Source organism: Gopherus evgoodei, unplaced genomic scaffold (genome assembly GCF_007399415.2).
Source record: "Gopherus evgoodei ecotype Sinaloan lineage unplaced genomic scaffold, rGopEvg1_v1.p scaffold_39_arrow_ctg1, whole genome shotgun sequence".
Lineage (NCBI taxonomy): Eukaryota > Metazoa > Chordata > Testudines > Testudinidae > Gopherus > Gopherus evgoodei.
In genome coordinates this window covers 1,864,269-1,882,905 of record NW_022060060.1, presented here as the reverse complement: position 1 = coordinate 1,882,905, position 18,637 = coordinate 1,864,269, and positions in this window count along the sequence as shown.

Genomic DNA, 18,637 nt, shown 5'->3' with positions numbered 1-18,637 from the left:
GGGAACACTCATGTATACTGAGTAAAGAAATTACTTAATCTGAGGACTGGAAACTGAAATTCAGTGGAGTTGGGAAGCCAACTCAGGTTTCTTCGAAATTCTTTTCATACGTGATTGGCTGAGCTAGGGCATCTTGGAGTTTTCGTTAATTTTCAATATAATCGTTGGGGTTTCTTCATGCCTTTGTAATAGGAAGTCTTTGGGTTGGGTTTTCTTTGGCCACCATCACTCTCCTCAAAGGTATCACCCACCCAGAGTACATCTAATATGCTGAGTAGCTTTTTTGGTACCTACATACTGGATTTAGGGTTATTTTTAATTGTTAGCCATATTATAAATTAATGACCATGCACACAAACCAGGGCCCACAGCTGTTGATAATGGATAAAATATTCTCGTTCAGCAACTATGCTTCTAATAACTGCTAGAGCTCTGCCCATCACTGTCTCCTTTTGTCTAACTCTTCAGCTCCAATAAAGCATTAAAAACCTTACACGATGTAAAAAGAGTCATTGGGAAGCTGTTCCAGTTAGTACACGCGCACAAGATGCCTGGCCCATAAAACCAAGGAAATGAAAAGTTAGTAACTTAGCAAGTACCAAGCACAGTGCTTTACCCTGGCCACAACTAGTGTTCACAGCTGGCCAGGTGCTGCACCCTCTATAGAGGTCAGTCTTCCATCGCCCACTGAGCCACCATGGGAACGTCAGGGGACTGATCCGCAATAGTCTATTAATAGTGTACGAGACCTGGTAATCGAGCTAGGTTCCGCATGGTACTGGGTTATTGGAATATGCATATGTTGGCTTTGTTTAACAGCAGAGCTCTTAGGAGACATAAGAATGGCCACAGTGGGTCAGACCAAAGGTCCATCTAGCCCAGTATCCTGTCTCCCTACAGTGGCCAGTGCCAAGTGCCCCAGAGGGAATGAACAGAACAGGGAATCATCAAATGATCCATACCCTGTGGCCCGTTCCCAGAGAGATTCTCCCCTTCTCCTCTCTAGCTCTCTCACCGAGATGTCTCCTTACTGGACCTGCAGGTTACATTTGGAACCAGGCATGTGTGATACACTCTGCAAAAGCACCAAACTGAAGTGTAAATTAGGCTGCTAAGTCCCTTGGGGCCGCATTTCTAAAGGCATTTGAGTGCCTAAAAGGGGTTTTCAAAAGCACTGTGGAGCCTGTGACAGTGCTGAGAGCTGGCACCAGAGCAAGCTCTCTGGTCACTGTTAGTACTAACTGGGTTCCCCCTGGGCAGGCCTTGTGGGTCTGGGTGCACCTGGTTACTGAGCCACACAGCTGGGTAGGAAGCTGATGAGCTCAAAGCACAGGAAGGCAGCATTCAAGGCTAAGGGGTGGGGTCCTACCCGCTGCCCACAAGTGAAGGCTTGGCTAGGAGCTGCCTTAGTTGCACTGATGAAGATCCAGTGGAAAGGGTTGGTGTTTGGGCCCGGAGAAGCTATTACAATGGCCTGGAGAACAGCAGAGGGTGATGGGGAAGACCCTGCAGGCCTTCCAGCAGTCCTGCCACCCTGAGGGACAGCTCCTGCCAGCCTGGTTGGTGGAGCAGCTACAGAACCTGCAGGAATGTATATGAAAACAATCCCACATACAGCACCAACTCCTGCAACAGACACTGGTATCGGGGCCAGCTCCCTAAGGTTTATCATAATCTTCTCTTCTGGCCTTAACATCTGTTCACTTATTCATCTAGTTATTTTGCCTAATATGCCACGGGAAGGTTCTGAAGCCCAGATACTCAGATGTATTTAGGTGCCTAACTTTCAAAGTGTCTGGTCCTCAGCTACTATGGTGATGTCATCTGTATAAGAATGTGACTCGAGGCAACAGACTGAGTCTGAACATTTGAGATCTAGTATCAGAGGGTAGCCGTGTTAGTCTGGATCTGTAAAAGCAGCAAAGAATCCTGTGGCACCTTATAGACTAACAGACGTTTTGGAGCATGAGCTTTCGTGGGTGAATACCCACTTCCTCAGATGCATGTAATGGAAATATCCAGGGGCAGGTATATATATGTGTGCTAGCAAGCAAGCTAGAGATAACGAGGTCAATTCAATCAGGGAGGATGAGGCCCTGTTCTAGCAGTTGAGGTGTGAAAACCAAGAGAGGAGAAACTGGTTCTGTAATTGGCAAGCCATTCACAGTCTTTGTTCAATCCTGAGCTGATGGTGTCAAATTTGCAGATGAACTGAAGCTCAGCAGTTTCTCTTTGAAGTCTGGTCCTGAAGTTTTTTTGCTGCAGGATGGCCACCTTAAGGTCTGCTATAGTGTGGCCAGGGAGGTTGAAGTGCTCTCCTACAGGTTTTTGTATATTGCCATTCCTAATGTCTGATTTGTGTCCATTTATCCTTTTCCGTAGAGACTGTCCAGTTTGGCCGATGTACATAGCAGAGGGGCATTGCTGGCATATGATGGCATATATTACATTGGTGGATGTGCAGGTGAATGAACCAGTGATGGTGTGGCTGATCTGGTTAGGTCCTGTGATGGTGTCGCTGGTGTAGATATGTGGGCAGAGTTGGCATCGAGGTTTGTTGCATGGATTGGTTCCTGAGTTAGAGTTATTATGGTGTGGTGTGTAGTTACTGGTGAGAATATGTTTCAGGTTGGCAGGTTGTCTGTGGGCAAGGATTGGCCTGCCACCCAAGGCCTGTGAAAGTGTGGGATCGTTGTCCAGGATGGGTTGTAGATCCTTGATGATGCGTTGGAGGGGTTTTAGCTGGCGGCTGTATGTGATGGCCAGTGGAGTCCTGTTGGTTTCTCTCTTGGGTTTGTCTTGCAGTAGGAGGCTTCTGGGTACACGTCTGGCTCTGTTGATCTGTTTCCTTATTTCCTCATGCGGGTATTGTAGTTTTGAGAATGCTTGGTGGAGATTTTGTAGGTGTTGGTCTCTGTCTGAGGGGTTAGAGCAGATGCGGTTGTACCTCAGTGCTTGGCTGTAGACAATGGATCGTGTGATGTGCCCGGGATGGAAGCTGGAGGCATGAAGGTAGGCATAGCGGTCGGTGGGTTTTCGATATAGGGTGGTGTTAATGTGACCATCACTTATTTGCACCGTGGTGTCAAGAAAGTGGACCTCCCGTGTAGATTGGTCCAGGCTGAGGTTGATGGTGGGGTGGAAGCTGTTGAAATCATGGTGGAATTTTTCCAGAGTCTCCTTCCCATGGGTCCAGATGATGAAGATGTCATCAATGTAGCGTAGATAGAGAAGGGGTGTGAGTGGACGAGAGCTGAGGAAGCGTTGTTCCAGGTCGGCCATGAAGATATTGGCATATTGTGGGGCCATGCGGGTGCCCATAGCAGTGCCACTGATCTGGAGATATATATTGTCATCAAATTTGAAATAGTTGTGTGTAAGTATAAAGGCACAGAGCTCAGCAGCCAGTTGTGCTGTGGCGTAATCGGGGATAGTGTTCCTGACAGCTTGTATTCCGTCTGTGTGTGGGATGTTTGTGTAGAGAGCCTCTACATCCATGGTGGCTAGGATGGTGTTTTCTGGGAGGTCACTAATGCATTGTAGTTTCCTCAGGAAATCAGTGGTGTCGCGGAGATAGCTGGGAGTGCTGGTGGCATAGGGTCTGAGTAGAGAGTCCATATATCCAGACAGTCCTTCAGTGAGAGTGCCAATGCCCGAGATGATGGGGCGTCCAGGATTTCCGGGTTTGTGGATCTTGGGTAGTAGATAGAATAACCCTGGTCGGGGCTCTAGGGGTATGTTGATTTCTTCTGGTGTTAGTGTAGGGAGTGTCCTGAGTAGATGCTGTAGTTTCTTAGTGTATTCCTCAGTGGGATCTGAGGGAAGTGGCCTGTAGAATTTGGTATTGGAGAGTTGTCTGGCTGCCTCCTTTTGATAGTCAGACCTGTTCATGATGACAACGGCACCTCCTTTATCAGCCTCTTTGATGATAATGTCAGGGTGGTTTCTGAGGCTGTGGATGGCATTGCGTTCTGCACGGCTTAGGTTGAGAGGCAAGCGATGTTGTTGTTCCACGATTTCTGCCTGTGCACTCTGGCGGAAGCATTCAATGTATAGGTTCAGACTGTCATTTCGACCCTCAGGAGGAGTCCATGTGGAGTTCTTCTTCTTGTGCTGTTGGTGGGAGGGCCCCTGTGTATCAGTGCACTGTTCAGTGTTGTCCTGGAAGTATTCTTTGAGTCGGAGACGGCGAAAGTAGGCTTTCAGATCGCCACAGAACTGTATCATGTTGGTGGGGGTGGCAGGGCAGAAAGAGAGTCCCCGAGATAGGACAGACTTTTCTTCTGGGCTGAGTGTGTAGTTGGATAGATTGACGATATTGCTGGGTGGGTTAGGGGTACCACTGTTGCGGCACCATGTGGCAGGTAGGAGTTTAGACAGCTTACAGTCCTTTTTCCTTTGAAGAGAGGTGAAGTGAGTAATGTAGATCTCCTGTCTTATTCTAGTGAAGTCCGTTTGTATAGAAGTTTGGTTATTAATGAGAGTCTCCAGGTTGGAGAGCTCTTTTTTGATGTTTTCCTGTTTGCTGTATAGGATGCTGATCAGGTGGTTCCTCAGTTTTTTTGATAGAGTATGACATAATCTCTCACTGTGGTCTGTGTAGTATGTAGATAGCAGTGGATTTTTTACCTTTAGTCCATTTGGTATGATGTCCATCCGTTTGCATTTGGAAAGGAAGATGATATCTGTCTGTATTTGTGCAAGTTTCTTCATGAGGTTGATGGATTTCCATTCCATACGGCTAAATGCAGTGCCTTGCATGGTGTCAAGTATCAGAGGGTAGCCGTGTTAGTCTGGATCTGTAAAAGCAGCAAAGAATCCTGTGGCACCTTATAGACTAACAGACGTTTTGGAGCATGAGCTTTCGTGGGTGAATACCCACTTCCTCAGATGCATGTAATGGAAATATCCAGGGGCAGGTATATATATGTGTGCTAGCAAGCAAGCTAGAGATAACGAGGTCAATTCAATCAGGGAGGATGAGGCCCTGTTCTAGCAGTTGAGGTGTGAAAACCAAGAGAGGAGAAACTGGTTCTGTAATTGGCAAGCCATTCACAGTCTTTGTTCAATCCTGAGCTGATGGTGTCAAATTTGCAGAAGAACTGAAGCTCAGCAGTTTCTCTTTGAAGTCTGGTCCTGAAGTTTTTTTGCTGCAGGATGGCCACCTTAAGGTCTGCTATAGTGTGGCCAGGGAGGTTGAAGTGCTCTCCTACAGGTTTTTGTATATTGCCATTCCTAATGTCTGATTTGTGTCCATTTATCCTTTTCCGTAGAGACTGTCCAGAACATAGCCCCTCTGCTATGTACATCGGCCAAACTGGACAGTCTCTACGGAAAAGGATAAATGGACACAAATCAGACATTAGGAATGGCAATATACAAAAACCTGTAGGAGAGCACTTCAACCTCCCTGGCCACACTATAGCAGACCTTAAGGTGGCCATCCTGCAGCAAAAAAACTTCAGGACCAGACTTCAAAGAGAAACTGCTGAGCTTCAGTTCATCTGCAAATTTGACACCATCAGCTCAGGATTGAACAAAGACTGTGAATGGCTTGCCAATTACAGAACCAGTTTCTCCTCTCTTGGTTTTCACACCTCAACTGCTAGAACAGGGCCTCATCCTCCCTGATTGAATTGACCTCGTTATCTCTAGCTTGCTTGCTAGCACACATATATATACCTGCCCCTGGATATTTCCATTACATGCATCTGAGGAAGTGGGTATTCACCCACGAAAGCTCATGCTCCAAAACGTCTGTTAGTCTATAAGGTGCCACAGGATTCTTTGCTGCTTTTACAGATCCAGACTAACACGGCTACCCTCTGATACTTGACACCATGCAAGGCACTGCATTTAGCCGTATGGAATGGAAATCCATCAACCTCATGAAGAAACTTGCACAAATACAGACAGATATCATCTTCCTTTCCAAATGCAAACGGATGGACATCATACCAAATGGACTAAAGGTAAAAAATCCACTGCTATCTACATACTACACAGACCACAGTGAGAGATTATGTCATACTCTATCAAAAAAACTGAGGAACCACCTGATCAGCATCCTATACAGCAAACAGGAAAACATCAAAAAAGAGCTCTCCAACCTGGAGACTCTCATTAATAACCAAACTTCTATACAAACGGACTTCACTAGAATAAGACAGGAGATCTACATTACTCACTTCACCTCTCTTCAAAGGAAAAAGGACTGTAAGCTGTCTAAACTCCTACCTGCCACATGGGGCCACAACAGTGGTACCCCTAACCCACCCAGCAATATCGTCAATCTATCCAACTACACACTCAGCCCAGAAGAAAAGTCTGTCCTATCTCGGGGACTCTCTTTCTGCCCTGCCACCCCCACCAACATGATACAGTTCTGTGGCGATCTGGAAGCCTACTTTCGCCGTCTCCGACTCAAAGAATACTTCCAGGACAACACTGAACAGTGCACTGATACACGGGTGCCCTCTCACCAAGAGCACAAGAAAAAGAACTCCACATGGACTCCTCCTGAGGGTCGAAATGACAGCCTGGACCTATACATTGAATGCTTCCGCCGGCGTGCACAGGCAGAAATCGTGGAACAACAACATCGCTTGCCTCACAACCTAAGCCGTGCAGAACGCAATGCCATCCACAGCCTCAGAAACCACCCTGACATTATCATCAAAGAGGCTGATAAAGGAGGTGCCGTTGTCATCATGAACAGGTCTGACTATCAAAAGGAGGCAGCCAGACAACTCTCCAATACCAAATTCTACAGGCCACTTCCCTCAGATCCCACTGAGGAATACACTAAGAAACTACAGCATCTACTCAGGACACTCCCTACACTAACACCAGAAGAAATCAACATACCCCTAGAGCCCCGACCAGGGTTATTCTATCTACTACCCAAGATCCACAAACCCGGAAATCCTGGACGCCCCATCATCTCGGGCATTGGCACTCTCACTGAAGGACTGTCTGGATATATGGACTCTCTACTCAGACCCTATACCACCAGCACTCCCAGCTATCTCCGCGACACCACTGATTTCCTGAGGAAACTACAATGCATTGGTGACCTCCCAGAAAACACCATCCTAGCCACCATGGATGTAGAGGCTCTCTACACAAACATCCCACACACAGATGGAATACAAGCTGTCAGGAACACTATCCCCGATTACGCCACAGCACAACTGGCTGCTGAGCTCTGTGCCTTTATACTTACACACAACTATTTCAAATTTGATGACAATATATATCTCCAGATCAGTGGCACTGCTATGGGCACCCGCATGGCCCCACAATATGCCAATATCTTCATGGCCGACCTGGAACAACGCTTCCTCAGCTCTCGTCCACTCACACCCCTTCTCTATCTACGCTACATTGATGACATCTTCATCATCTGGACCCATGGGAAGGAGACTCTGGAAAAATTCCACCATGATTTCAACAGCTTCCACCCCACCATCAACCTCAGCCTGGACCAATCTACACGGGAGGTCCACTTTCTTGACACCACGGTGCAAATAAGTGATGGTCACATTAACACCACCCTATATCGAAAACCCACCGACCGCTATGCCTACCTTCATGCCTCCAGCTTCCATCCCGGGCACATCACACGATCCATTGTCTACAGCCAAGCACTGAGGTACAACCGCATCTGCTCTAACCCCTCAGACAGAGACCAACACCTACAAAATCTCCACCAAGCATTCTCAAAACTACAATACCCGCATGAGGAAATAAGGAAACAGATCAACAGAGCCAGACGTGTACCCAGAAGCCTCCTACTGCAAGACAAACCCAAGAGAGAAACCAACAGGACTCCACTGGCCATCACATACAGCCGCCAGCTAAAACCCCTCCAACGCATCATCAAGGATCTACAACCCATCCTGGACAACGATCCCACACTTTCACAGGCCTTGGGTGGCAGGCCAATCCTTGCCCACAGACAACCTGCCAACCTGAAACATATTCTCACCAGTAACTACACACCACACCATAATAACTCTAACTCAGGAACCAATCCATGCAACAAACCTCGATGCCAACTCTGCCCACATATCTACACCAGCGACACCATCACAGGACCTAACCAGATCAGCCACACCATCACTGGTTCATTCACCTGCACATCCACCAATGTAATATAGCCATCATATGCCAGCAATGCCCCTCTGCTATGTACATCGGCCAAACTGGACAGTCTCTACGGAAAAGGATAAATGGACACAAATCAGACATTAGGAATGGCAATATACAAAAACCTGTAGGAGAGCACTTCAACCTCCCTGGCCACACTATAGCAGACCTTAAGGTGGCCATCCTGCAGCAAAAAAACTTCAGGACCAGACTTCAAAGAGAAACTGCTGAGCTTCAGTTCATCTGCAAATTTGACACCATCAGCTCAGGATTGAACAAAGACTGTGAATGGCTTGCCAATTACAGAACCAGTTTCTCCTCTCTTGGTTTTCACACCTCAACTGCTAGAACAGGGCCTCATCCTCCCTGATTGAATTGACCTCGTTATCTCTAGCTTGCTTGCTAGCACACATATATATACCTGCCCCTGGATATTTCCATTACATGCATCTGAGGAAGTGGGTATTCACCCACGAAAGCTCATGCTCCAAAACGTCTGTTAGTCTATAAGGTGCCACAGGATTCTTTGCTGCTTTTATTTGAGATCTAGTCTAATCAGTCGAAGGCATTTATGAGCTGCTGTCTAGCTTGCTAAGTAAACCTCAGTCACCCAGGTGTCTAAGCAGGGGATCGCACAAGAACTGCGGTGTAATGAATTCATCTCTGATTTCCTGTGGGTGTGAATGGAGAGTGAAAATCTCTTGCCATATTGGGTGTTAGAAAAGAAAAGACGATTAGCAATTTAAATTAGGAGCAGGTAGTGGGCACTAGATGGCAGCAGAGCCCAAGGAATGAGACGCAGCACCTGCACTTTGCAATGGGACTTTCACAAGCCCAGAGAAACCGCAAACAATTCTCACTTCTGGCCTGCTGGGCTCTGTCTCTTTCCCAGGGAAGGAGAAGCAGAGATGTTCACTGTTTGTGTTTTGGATCCATCCAGTTAATGACACAGTCAGACTAGCATCGTTTTGGGCGGTCTGAGTTTCACAAGGTGCCTGGTTCTAATTTTAAACAACTCCAGCAAGAGGCCTTCCAGTTAGGTTGTAAAGAACATCTCCCAGAATTCCCTGTGGTTTTCCTTTCCGCTGTGTCATTGTAAACTATGCGAATCACACCTGCCAGGTGCATTAAGCAATGTGACTAGCATGTCTGGAAGGCTCTTGGATATTAACAAAATTAATGAAATGAATAGGCAGCAGGTTTCAAACACATGAAAGGAAGTATTTTTTCACACAGTACAGTCAACTTGTGGAACTCCTTGCCAGAGGATGTTGTGAAGGCCAAGACACTAACAAGGGTCAAAAGAGAACTAGGTAAATTCATGGAGGTTAGGTCTATCAATGGCTATTAGCCAGGATGGGCAGGGATGGTGTCCCTAGTCTCTGTTTGCCAGAAGCAGGGAATGGGCGACAGGGAATGGATCACTCGGTGATCACCAGGCATTGGCCACTGTCAACAGACAGGATACTGGGATAGATGGACCTTTAGTCTGACCCAGGATGGTCATTTTTATGGTTGTAAAATCAAGAGGTGACTTGATTGTGTTGTATAAATGCCTTGAGAGGGATAAATACTGGATACTGAAAGCTAGCAAAGAAACATACCAAGAACCAATGGCTGGAATCTAAAGCCAGACACATTCAGATTAGCAAGAAGGCCTGTGTTCTTAGCTGGGTGAAGTGAAGCCCTACATTCAATTTGGCAACACTTTTCCACTTGTATTTTATATGTCATATGATAACTTTTGAAAACCATGTCTGATCAACTCCAAATTTGTAGGAAATATTCTAGGCATCAGTGGGCCAAATCTTACTGGTTTTGGAGAAAGCAGAAGGTGGAAATGAGGAACACATGGAGCACCTTGCATTTGGGTACCAAAGCAAGCAGCTTCCATCATCTTTAGCTGTGTGGAATTAAATAACTGGTTGATGGCCACTACTGACACATTCCAGAATAACAACGCTCACCCCCCCAGCTCAGTGCTACCCATCCTCCCAATACAGTTTAAATGGTGAGACTCTTAAAAGACTTGTTTCCAGGCAGCAAAGAAACAAGAATGTGGGCCTAGAGCAAGGGGAAATCCTGGCATGGGGGAAGTGGGGAATGAGTGCACAGAAAAATGCTGGCTGTGGGAGTGAATGGGGGAGAGGGGACACACCTGGACCTGGGGGTGGAGGGGAAAAGGGTAGCATGAGCGACAGAGCCCTGGTATGTGGCAGAGGTGGGAATGGGAACACATGGAGGCTGCTATGGCTGGGGAGGGGGCAGACAGACAACCTAGTCTAAGGGAGGAGTTGAGTTGGGGGTTGTGGAAGCTGGCGGGGGGTGGGGGGATTGAAGAAGGCAAGGAGCCAATGGTGAATGCCAAGAGCTTGGTCTACAGGAGCAATGGCGTGTGGCCTCCTTCTGCTCTGCGACTGAGGGCGATTCCCAGAGGAAGCAGTGGAGCCTCTGTGTCTCCCGCAGCCCACAAGGGAGGCCTGGATCCCTTTCTGGGGGAGAGACTTTAGTCAAACAAAAGTTCTTGAGTTCCCACCAAACAGGAAGTTGGACTAGGTGATCCAAACGGTCCCTTCTGGCCTTAAAATCCTGGGTATGATCCGCTGGTTTTAATAGCGAATTCAGTGGGCAGCAGAGAGCAGCAGACACCCAGCAGCTGCATTTCGAAAGATGACTGAAAATAGACATTTGCAATGGAAACCCTACAGACCGCTCTCACTTGTGCTTTGCCTTTATCTCTCTCTGTCACTGGCTTCCTGTCCCTGGGACCCAGGAGCAGAGATCCGAACAAGATAACTGGGCCCGTCTGGGCAATGAGCAGAGCTGCTCCACTCCACAGATGCTGGCCCAGGCCCGTGAAAGTCAGTGAGGGTCGGGGAGAGCAAGCGATGGAGGTGGGGGGGCTGGAGTGAGTGGGGGTTGGAGCCTTGGAGAAGGGACGGGCAGGGGCAGGGCAGGGGTGTTTGGGTTTTTGTGATTAGACCGTTGGCAACCCTACCGCTGTCTGCTGGACTGAAGAGCCCGTTATGAAATATTTGCTCCCCGTGTAGTGAGGGGTTGGAATCAAGTCACCTCCGTAGTCTTCTCTTTGTTACGGTAAATCAGCACTCAAGGAGCAAATCACAGCGTGGCCTTCTCATCCGTTAAACATTCCCAAGGCTCTGCCCGGGACCCGCTCCAACTTAGCAACATTCTTCTTGAATTGTGGGCACCCCCAGAGCTGGCCACGGGGTTCCAGCAGCGGCCGCACCACTGCCTTCCCTTTCGGCTGTATGGACATGTCCCAGAACACCCTGTGCCTCTCTGTCAGCTGCGTCCACATTCCCTTTGGAATGGCCATCACAGATCTTCCAGTGGTACAAGATGTCTGAGAAGAGAACCCCCTTTATCAGAATCCAGTGCCTATGCGGGCTGCCTGCGAATCAGAATAGATTGGAATGGAACATGGGAAATCAGTGTAGAGTGGAATAGCCCGTGGAGCTCCTGGCTCCAACCACGCACCCCTGGGCTCCGGCACCCAGCTCTGGGCACTGGCCGTGCGACTCCTGGCTCCAGCCACGCACCCCTGGGCTCCGGCACCCAGCTCCGGGTGATAGCCATGCAGCTCCTGGCTCCAGCCACACACCCTTGGGTTCCGGCACCCAGCTCCAGGCGCTGGCCATGCGGCTCCTGGCTCCAGCCACGCACCCCTGGGCTCCGGCACCCAGCTCCGGGTGCTAGCCATGCGACTCCTGGCTCCAGCCACGCACCCCTGGGTTCCGGCACCCAGCTCCAGGTGCTGGCCATGCGGCTCCTGGCTCCAACCCACGCACCCCTGGGCTACAGCACCCAGCTCCAGGCGCTGGCCATGCGGCTCCTGGCTCCAGCCACGCACCCCTGGGCTCCGGCACCCAGCTCCGGGTGCTAGCCATGCGACTCCTGGCTCCAGCCACGCACCCCTGGGCTCCGGCACCCAGCTCCGGGTGCTAGCCATGCGACTCCTGGCTCCAGCCACGCACCCCTGGGCTCCGGCACCCAGTTCCAGGCGCTGGCCATGCAGCTCCTGGCTCCAACCACGCACCCCTGGGCTCCGGCACCCAGCTCTGGGCACTGGCCGTGCGACTCCTGGTTCCAGCCACGCACCCCTGGGCTCTGGCACCCAGCTCCAGGTGCTGGCCATGCGGCTCCTGGCTCCAACCACGCACCCCTGGGCTACAGCACCCAGCTCCAGGCGCTGGCCATGCGGCTCCTGGCTCCAGCCACGCACCCCTGGGCTCCGGCACCCAGCTCCGGGTGCTAGCCATGCGACTCCTGGCTCCAGCCACGCACCCCTGGGCTCCGGCACCCAGCTCCGGGTGATAGCCATGCAGCTCCTGGCTCCAGCCATACACCCCTGGGTTCCGGCACCCAGCTCCAGGCGCTGGCCATGCGGCTCCTGGCTCCAGCCATGCACCCCTGGGCTCCGGCACCCAGCTCCAGGCGCTGGCCATGTGGCTCCTGGCTCCAGCCACGCACCCCTGGGCTCTGGCACCCAGCTCCAGGCGCTAGCCATGCAGCTCCTGGCTCCAGCCATGCACCCCTGGGCTCCAGCACCCAGCTCCGGGCACTGGCCATGCGGCTTCTGGCTCCAGCCACGCACCCCTGGGCTCCTGCACCCAGCTCCGGGCACTGGCCATGCGACTCCTGGCTCCAGCCATGCACCCCTGGGCTCCGGCACCCAGCTCCGGGTGCTAGCCATGTGACTCCTGGCTCCAACCATGCACCCCTGGGCTCCGGCACCCGGCTCCAGGTGCTAGCGATGCAGCTCCTGGCTCCAGCCACACACCCCTGGGCTCTGGCACCCAACTCCGGGTGCTAGCCATGTGGCTCCTGGCTCCAGCCACACACCCCTGGGCTCCAGCACCCAGCTCCAGGCACTGGCCATGCGACTCCTGGCTCCAGCCACACACCCCTGGGCTCCGGCATGCAGCTCCAGGCGCTGGCCATGCGGCTCCTGGCTCCAACCATGCACCCCTGGGCTCCGGCACTCAGCTCCGGGTGCTAGCCATGCGACTCCTGGCTCCAGCCACGCACCCCTGAGCTCCGGCACGCAGCTCCAGTTGTTAGCCATGCAGCTCCTGGCTCCAGCCACTCACCCTGGGCTCTGGCACCCAGCTCCGGGTGCTAGGCATGCGACTCCTGGCTCCAGCCACGCACCCCTGGGCTCCGGCACCCAGCTCCGGTTGTTAGCCATGCAGCTCCTGGCTCCAGCCACACACCCCTGGGTTCCAGCACCCAGCTCCGGGTGCTAGCCATGTGGCTCCTGGCTCCAGCCACACACCCCTGGGTTCCGGCACCCAGCTCCAGGCACTGGCCATGTGGCTCCTGGCTCCAACCACGCACCCCTGGGCTCCGGCACCCAGCTCCGGGCGCTGGCCATGCGGCTCCTGGCTCCAGCCACGAAACCCTGGGCTCCAGCACCCAGCTCCGGGTGCTAGCCATGCGACTCCTGGCTCCAGCCACTCACCCCGGGCTCCGGCACCCAGCTCCGGGTGCTAGCCATGCGACTCCTGGCTCCAGCCATGCACCCCTGGGCTCCGGCACCCAGCTCCGGGCGCTGGCCATGCGGCTCCTGGCTCCAGCCACGCACCCCTGGGCTCTGGCACCCAGCTCCGGGCATTGGCCATGCGACTCCTGGTTCCAGCCATGCACCCCTGGGCTCCGGCACCCAGCTCTGGGTGCTAGCCATGCGACTCCTGGCTCCAACCATGCACCCCTGGGCTCCGGCACCCGGCTCCGGGCATTGGCCATGCGACTCCTGGTTCCAGCCATGCACCCCTGGGCTCCGGCACCCAGCTCCAGGTGCTAGCCATGCGGCTCCTGGCTCCAGCCCGCACCCCTGGAATAGGATAATGGGAAAAATGAAATAGAATGGAATAAAGCGCATGTGTGTGTGTGCGCGCATGTGCATGTGTGTGTGTGTGCGTGTGCGTGCGTGTGTGTGTACGTGTGTGTGTGTGTATGCTCAGTCTTAGGCCTTATTTTGTTCTATTTAAGATTAAATATTTCAATGAGTGAAATGCAGTGATCACTTGGGGACAGCAGAGATCCATGAATGAGACGCAGCAGCAGCTGTGGTTTGTCAGGGGCGTGGGAGGAGAGGAGAAACTCCAGAGAGTTCTCACTTTCTGTCTGCCCCAGTTTCTCCCTTTCCACCTGTCTTTGTGCCCAAAGCTCAGGCGGTCTCAGCCACAGGCCTGTTGTGTGAACCGGGAGAAGTCACTTCCCCTTTTGGTGCCTCAATTTCCCATTCATAAGAAAACAGTAGATAAGTTCCAGCGGCGCGGGAGGCATTACTCCTTTGGAAAGCGCTTTGAGACCTGCTGAGGGAAAGGTGCTTGAGAAGCGCTAGGCATTACCCTCCTCTCCCTGTCTATTTTCACTGTCTTGTCTGGTTAGATTGTAAACTCCTGAAGGGAAGGACTGTTAAGGGCTGTGTATGTGCAGCGCCTAGCGTAAAGGAGTCTTCATCTTGCCTGCAGGCTCTAGCTCAAAGTTTCTCAAATGCAGCCACCAGGGGCTTTTCGTGCAACCATGACAACCTCCTGGGTACTGATGGGGGAAGGGGGGAGCAGTGGTTCCTCCCTCCTTGTTGCTCCTGGATGTGCCTCCAGCTAGGGGCCCCTGGGTCCAACTTCACGACAGCAGGTGCTGGCTCCTGGCTCCCGTCCTGGGCTCCAGCCATGCGGCCTCAGCCCCTGGTGCTGATCCCCTGGGTCCAGCTGCACGGCAGCAGGTGCTGGCTCCTGGCTCCCGTCCTGGGCTCCAGCCATGCGGCCCCAGCCCCTGGTGCTGATCCCCTGGGTCCAGCTGCACGACAGCAGGTGCTGGCTCCTGGCTCCCATCCCGGGCTCCAGCCATGCGGCCCCAGCCCCTGGTGCTGATCCCCTGGGTCCAGCTGCTCCTGGCTCCCATCCCGGGCTCCAGCCATGCGGCCCCAGCCCCTGGTGCTGATCCCCTGGGTCCAGCTGCACGGCACCAGGTGCTGGCTCCTGGCTCCCGTCCCAGGCTCCAGCCGTGCGGCCCCAGCCCCTGGTGCTCATCCCCTGGGTCCAGCTGCACGGCAGCAGGTACTGGCTCCTGGCTCTCGTCCTGGGCTCCAGCCATGTGGCTCCAGCCCCTGGTGCTGATCCCCTGAATCCAGCTGCACCCCTGGGCTCTGGCACCCAGCTCCTTGTGCTGGCTGCTGGCTCCAGCCACGCACCCCTTGGCTCCAGCACCCAGCTCCAGGCACTGGCCATGCGGCTCCTGGCTCCAGCCACGCACCCCTGGGCTCCAGCACCCAGCTCCAGGCACTGGCCATGCGGCTCCTGGCTCCAGCCATGCACCCCTGGGCTCTGGCACCTAGCTCCTTGTGCTGGCTCCTGGCTCCAGCCACGCACCCCTGGGCTCCAGCACCCAGCTCCAGGCACTGGCCATGCGGCTCCTGGCTCCAGCCATGCACCCCTGGGCTCCGGCACCCAGCTCTGGGTGCTGGCCATTTGGCTCCTGACTCCAGCCATGCACCCCTGGGCTCCAGCACCCAGCTCCGGGCGCTGGCCATGCGGCTCCTGGCTCCAGCCACGCAGCCCTGGGCTCCGGCACCCAGCTCCAGGCACTGGCCATGCGGCTCCTGGCTCCAGCCATGCACCCCTGGGCTCCAGCACCCAGCTCCAGGCGCTGGCCATGCGGCTCCTGGCTCCAGCCACGCACCCCTGGGCTCCGGCACCCAGCTCTGGGCACTGGCCATGTGGCGGCAGGCACTAGCCCTGGGTGCTGACCCACAGCTCCAATCCCCAGCTCCAGCCACACAGTTCCCATCCCCAGCTCGGGTTCTGGCCACAGGCACTGAGCCCCGGCCCTGGCCACATGGCAGCAGGCACCAGACCCTGGCTCCGGCCACACAACAGTGGGGCTCATCCCCACGCCCCATCGCCTGGCCCCCGCTGTCTCCTCCAGCCCCATATCCATCCCCCCATCGCCCCAGCCCCTGCTGCCTCCCCTGGCCCTGTACCCAGGCCCTACCCCCCGGACAGCCGCTGCCTCCCTCAGCCCCATATTGATCTTCCCATCGCCCTAGCCCCCGCTGCCTCTCCTGGCCCCATATCTATCCCCCCATTGCCCCGGCCCCAGCTGCCTCCCCCGGTCCCGTATCCATCCCCCACTGCCTCCCCTGGCCCTGTATCCAGTCCCCACCCCCCGGACAGCTACTGCCTCCCTCAACCTCATATCCATCCCCCCATCGCCCTGGCCCCTGCTGCCTCCCCTGGCCCCATATCTATCCCCCCCCATCTCCCGGCCCCCACTGCCTCCCCCAGCCCCATATCCATCCCCCCATCACCCGCTGCCTCCCCTGGCCCTGTATCCAGTCCCCACCCCCCGGACAGCTACTGCCTCCCTCAACCTCATATCCATCCCCCCATTGCCCTGGCCCCCGCTGTCTCCCCCAGCCCCATATCCATCCCCCCATCACCCGCTGCCTCCCCTGGCCCTGTATCCAGTCCCCACCCCCCGGACAGCTACTGCCTCCCCCAACCTCATATCCATCCCCCCATCGCCCTGGCCCCTGCTGCCTCCCCTGGCCCCATATCTATCCCCCCCATCTCCCGGCCCCCACTGCCTCCCCCGGTCCCATATCCATCCCCTCATCCCCCTGGCCCCCACTGCCTCCCCTGGCCCCGTATCTATCCCCCCCATCTCCTGGCCCCCACTGCCTCCCCTGGTCCCGTATCCATCCCCCTATCACCCCAGCCCCCGCTGCCTCCCCCAGCCTTATATCCATCACCCCACCACCTTGGCCCCCGCTGCCTCCCCCAGCCCTGTATCTGTCCCCAGCCCCGGACAGCAGCTGCCTCCCCCGGCCCCATATCTATCCCCCCATCGCCCCAACCCCCACTACCTCCCACGGCCCCGTATCCATTCCCCCATCACCACAGCCCCCCGCTGCCTCCCTGGCCCCATATCTATACCCCCCCATCTCCTGACCCTCACTGCCTCCCCTGGCCCTGTATCTGTCCCGTCATCACCCCAGCCCCCGCTGCCTCCCCCAGCCTTATATCCATCCCCTCACTGCCCCGGCCCCTATTGCCTCCCCCAGCCCTGTATCCATCCCACCCCCCGGACAGCAGCTGCCTCCCCCGGCCCCATGCCAATCACTCCAGCCCCTCCTGCCTTTCCTGGCCCTGTATCCATCCCCCCATCACCCCGGCCCCCACTGCCTCCCTCGGCCCTATATCCATGCCCACCCCCCAAACAGCTGCTGCCTCCCTCAGCCTTGCATCCATGCCCCACATCGCCCAGGTCCCCTCTGCCTCCCCCTTTACCCCTTGCTCTCCATCCAGGGCTGAATGGTTTTGGCTTGCATGTTTGTTAAGAGCACTTTTCACAACTGAGTTCCCAGCTCCCTGTGAAAAGTGATACTGGCATGTTTGTTAAGAGCACTTTTCACAACTGAGTTCCCAGCTCTCTGTGAAAAGTGATACTGGCATGTATGTTAACAGCACTTTTCACAGCTGAGTTCCCAGCTCTCTGTAAAAGTGATACTGGTATGTATGTTAACAGCACTTTTCACAGCTGAGTTCCCAGCTCTCTGTGAAAGTGATACTGGCATGTATGTTAACAGCACTTTTCACAACTGAGTTCCCAGCTCTCTGTGAAAAGTGATACTGGCATGTATGTTAACAGCACTTTTCACAACTGAGTTCCCAGCTCTCTGTGAAAAGTGATACTGGTACGTTTGTTAACAGCACTTTTCACAACCGAGTCCCCAGCTCTCTGTAAAAGTGATACTGGCATGTATGTTAAGAGCACTTTTCACAACTGAGTTCCCAGCTCTCTGTGAAAAGTGATACTGGTATGTTTGTTAACAGCACTTTTCACAACTGAGTTCCCAGCTCTCTGTAAAAGTGATACTGGTATGTATGTTAACAGCACTTTTCACAGCTGAGTTCCCAGCTCTCTGTGAAAGTGATACTGGCATGTATGTTAACAGCACTTTTCACAACTGAGTTCCCAGCTCTCTGTGAAAAGTGATACTGGCATGTTTGTTAAGAGCACTTTTCACAACTGAGTTCCCAGCTCTCTGTAAAAGTGATACTGGCATGTTTGTTAAGAGCACTTTTCACAACTGAGTTCCCAGCTCTCTGTGAAAAGTGATACTGGCATGTATGTTAACAGCACTTTTCACAGCTGAGTTCCCAGCTCTCTGTAAAAGTGATACTGGTATGTATGTTAACAGCACTTTTCACAGCTGAGTTCCCAGCTCTCTGTGAAAGTGATACTGGCATGTATGTTAACAGCACTTTTCACAACTGAGTTCCCAGCTCTCTGTGAAAAGTGATACTGGCATGTATGTTAACAGCACTTTTCACAACTGAGTTCCCAGCTCTCTGTGAAAAGTGATACTGGTACGTTTGTTAACAGCACTTTTCACAACCGAGTCCCCAGCTCTCTGTAAAAGTGATACTGGCATGTATGTTAAGAGCACTTT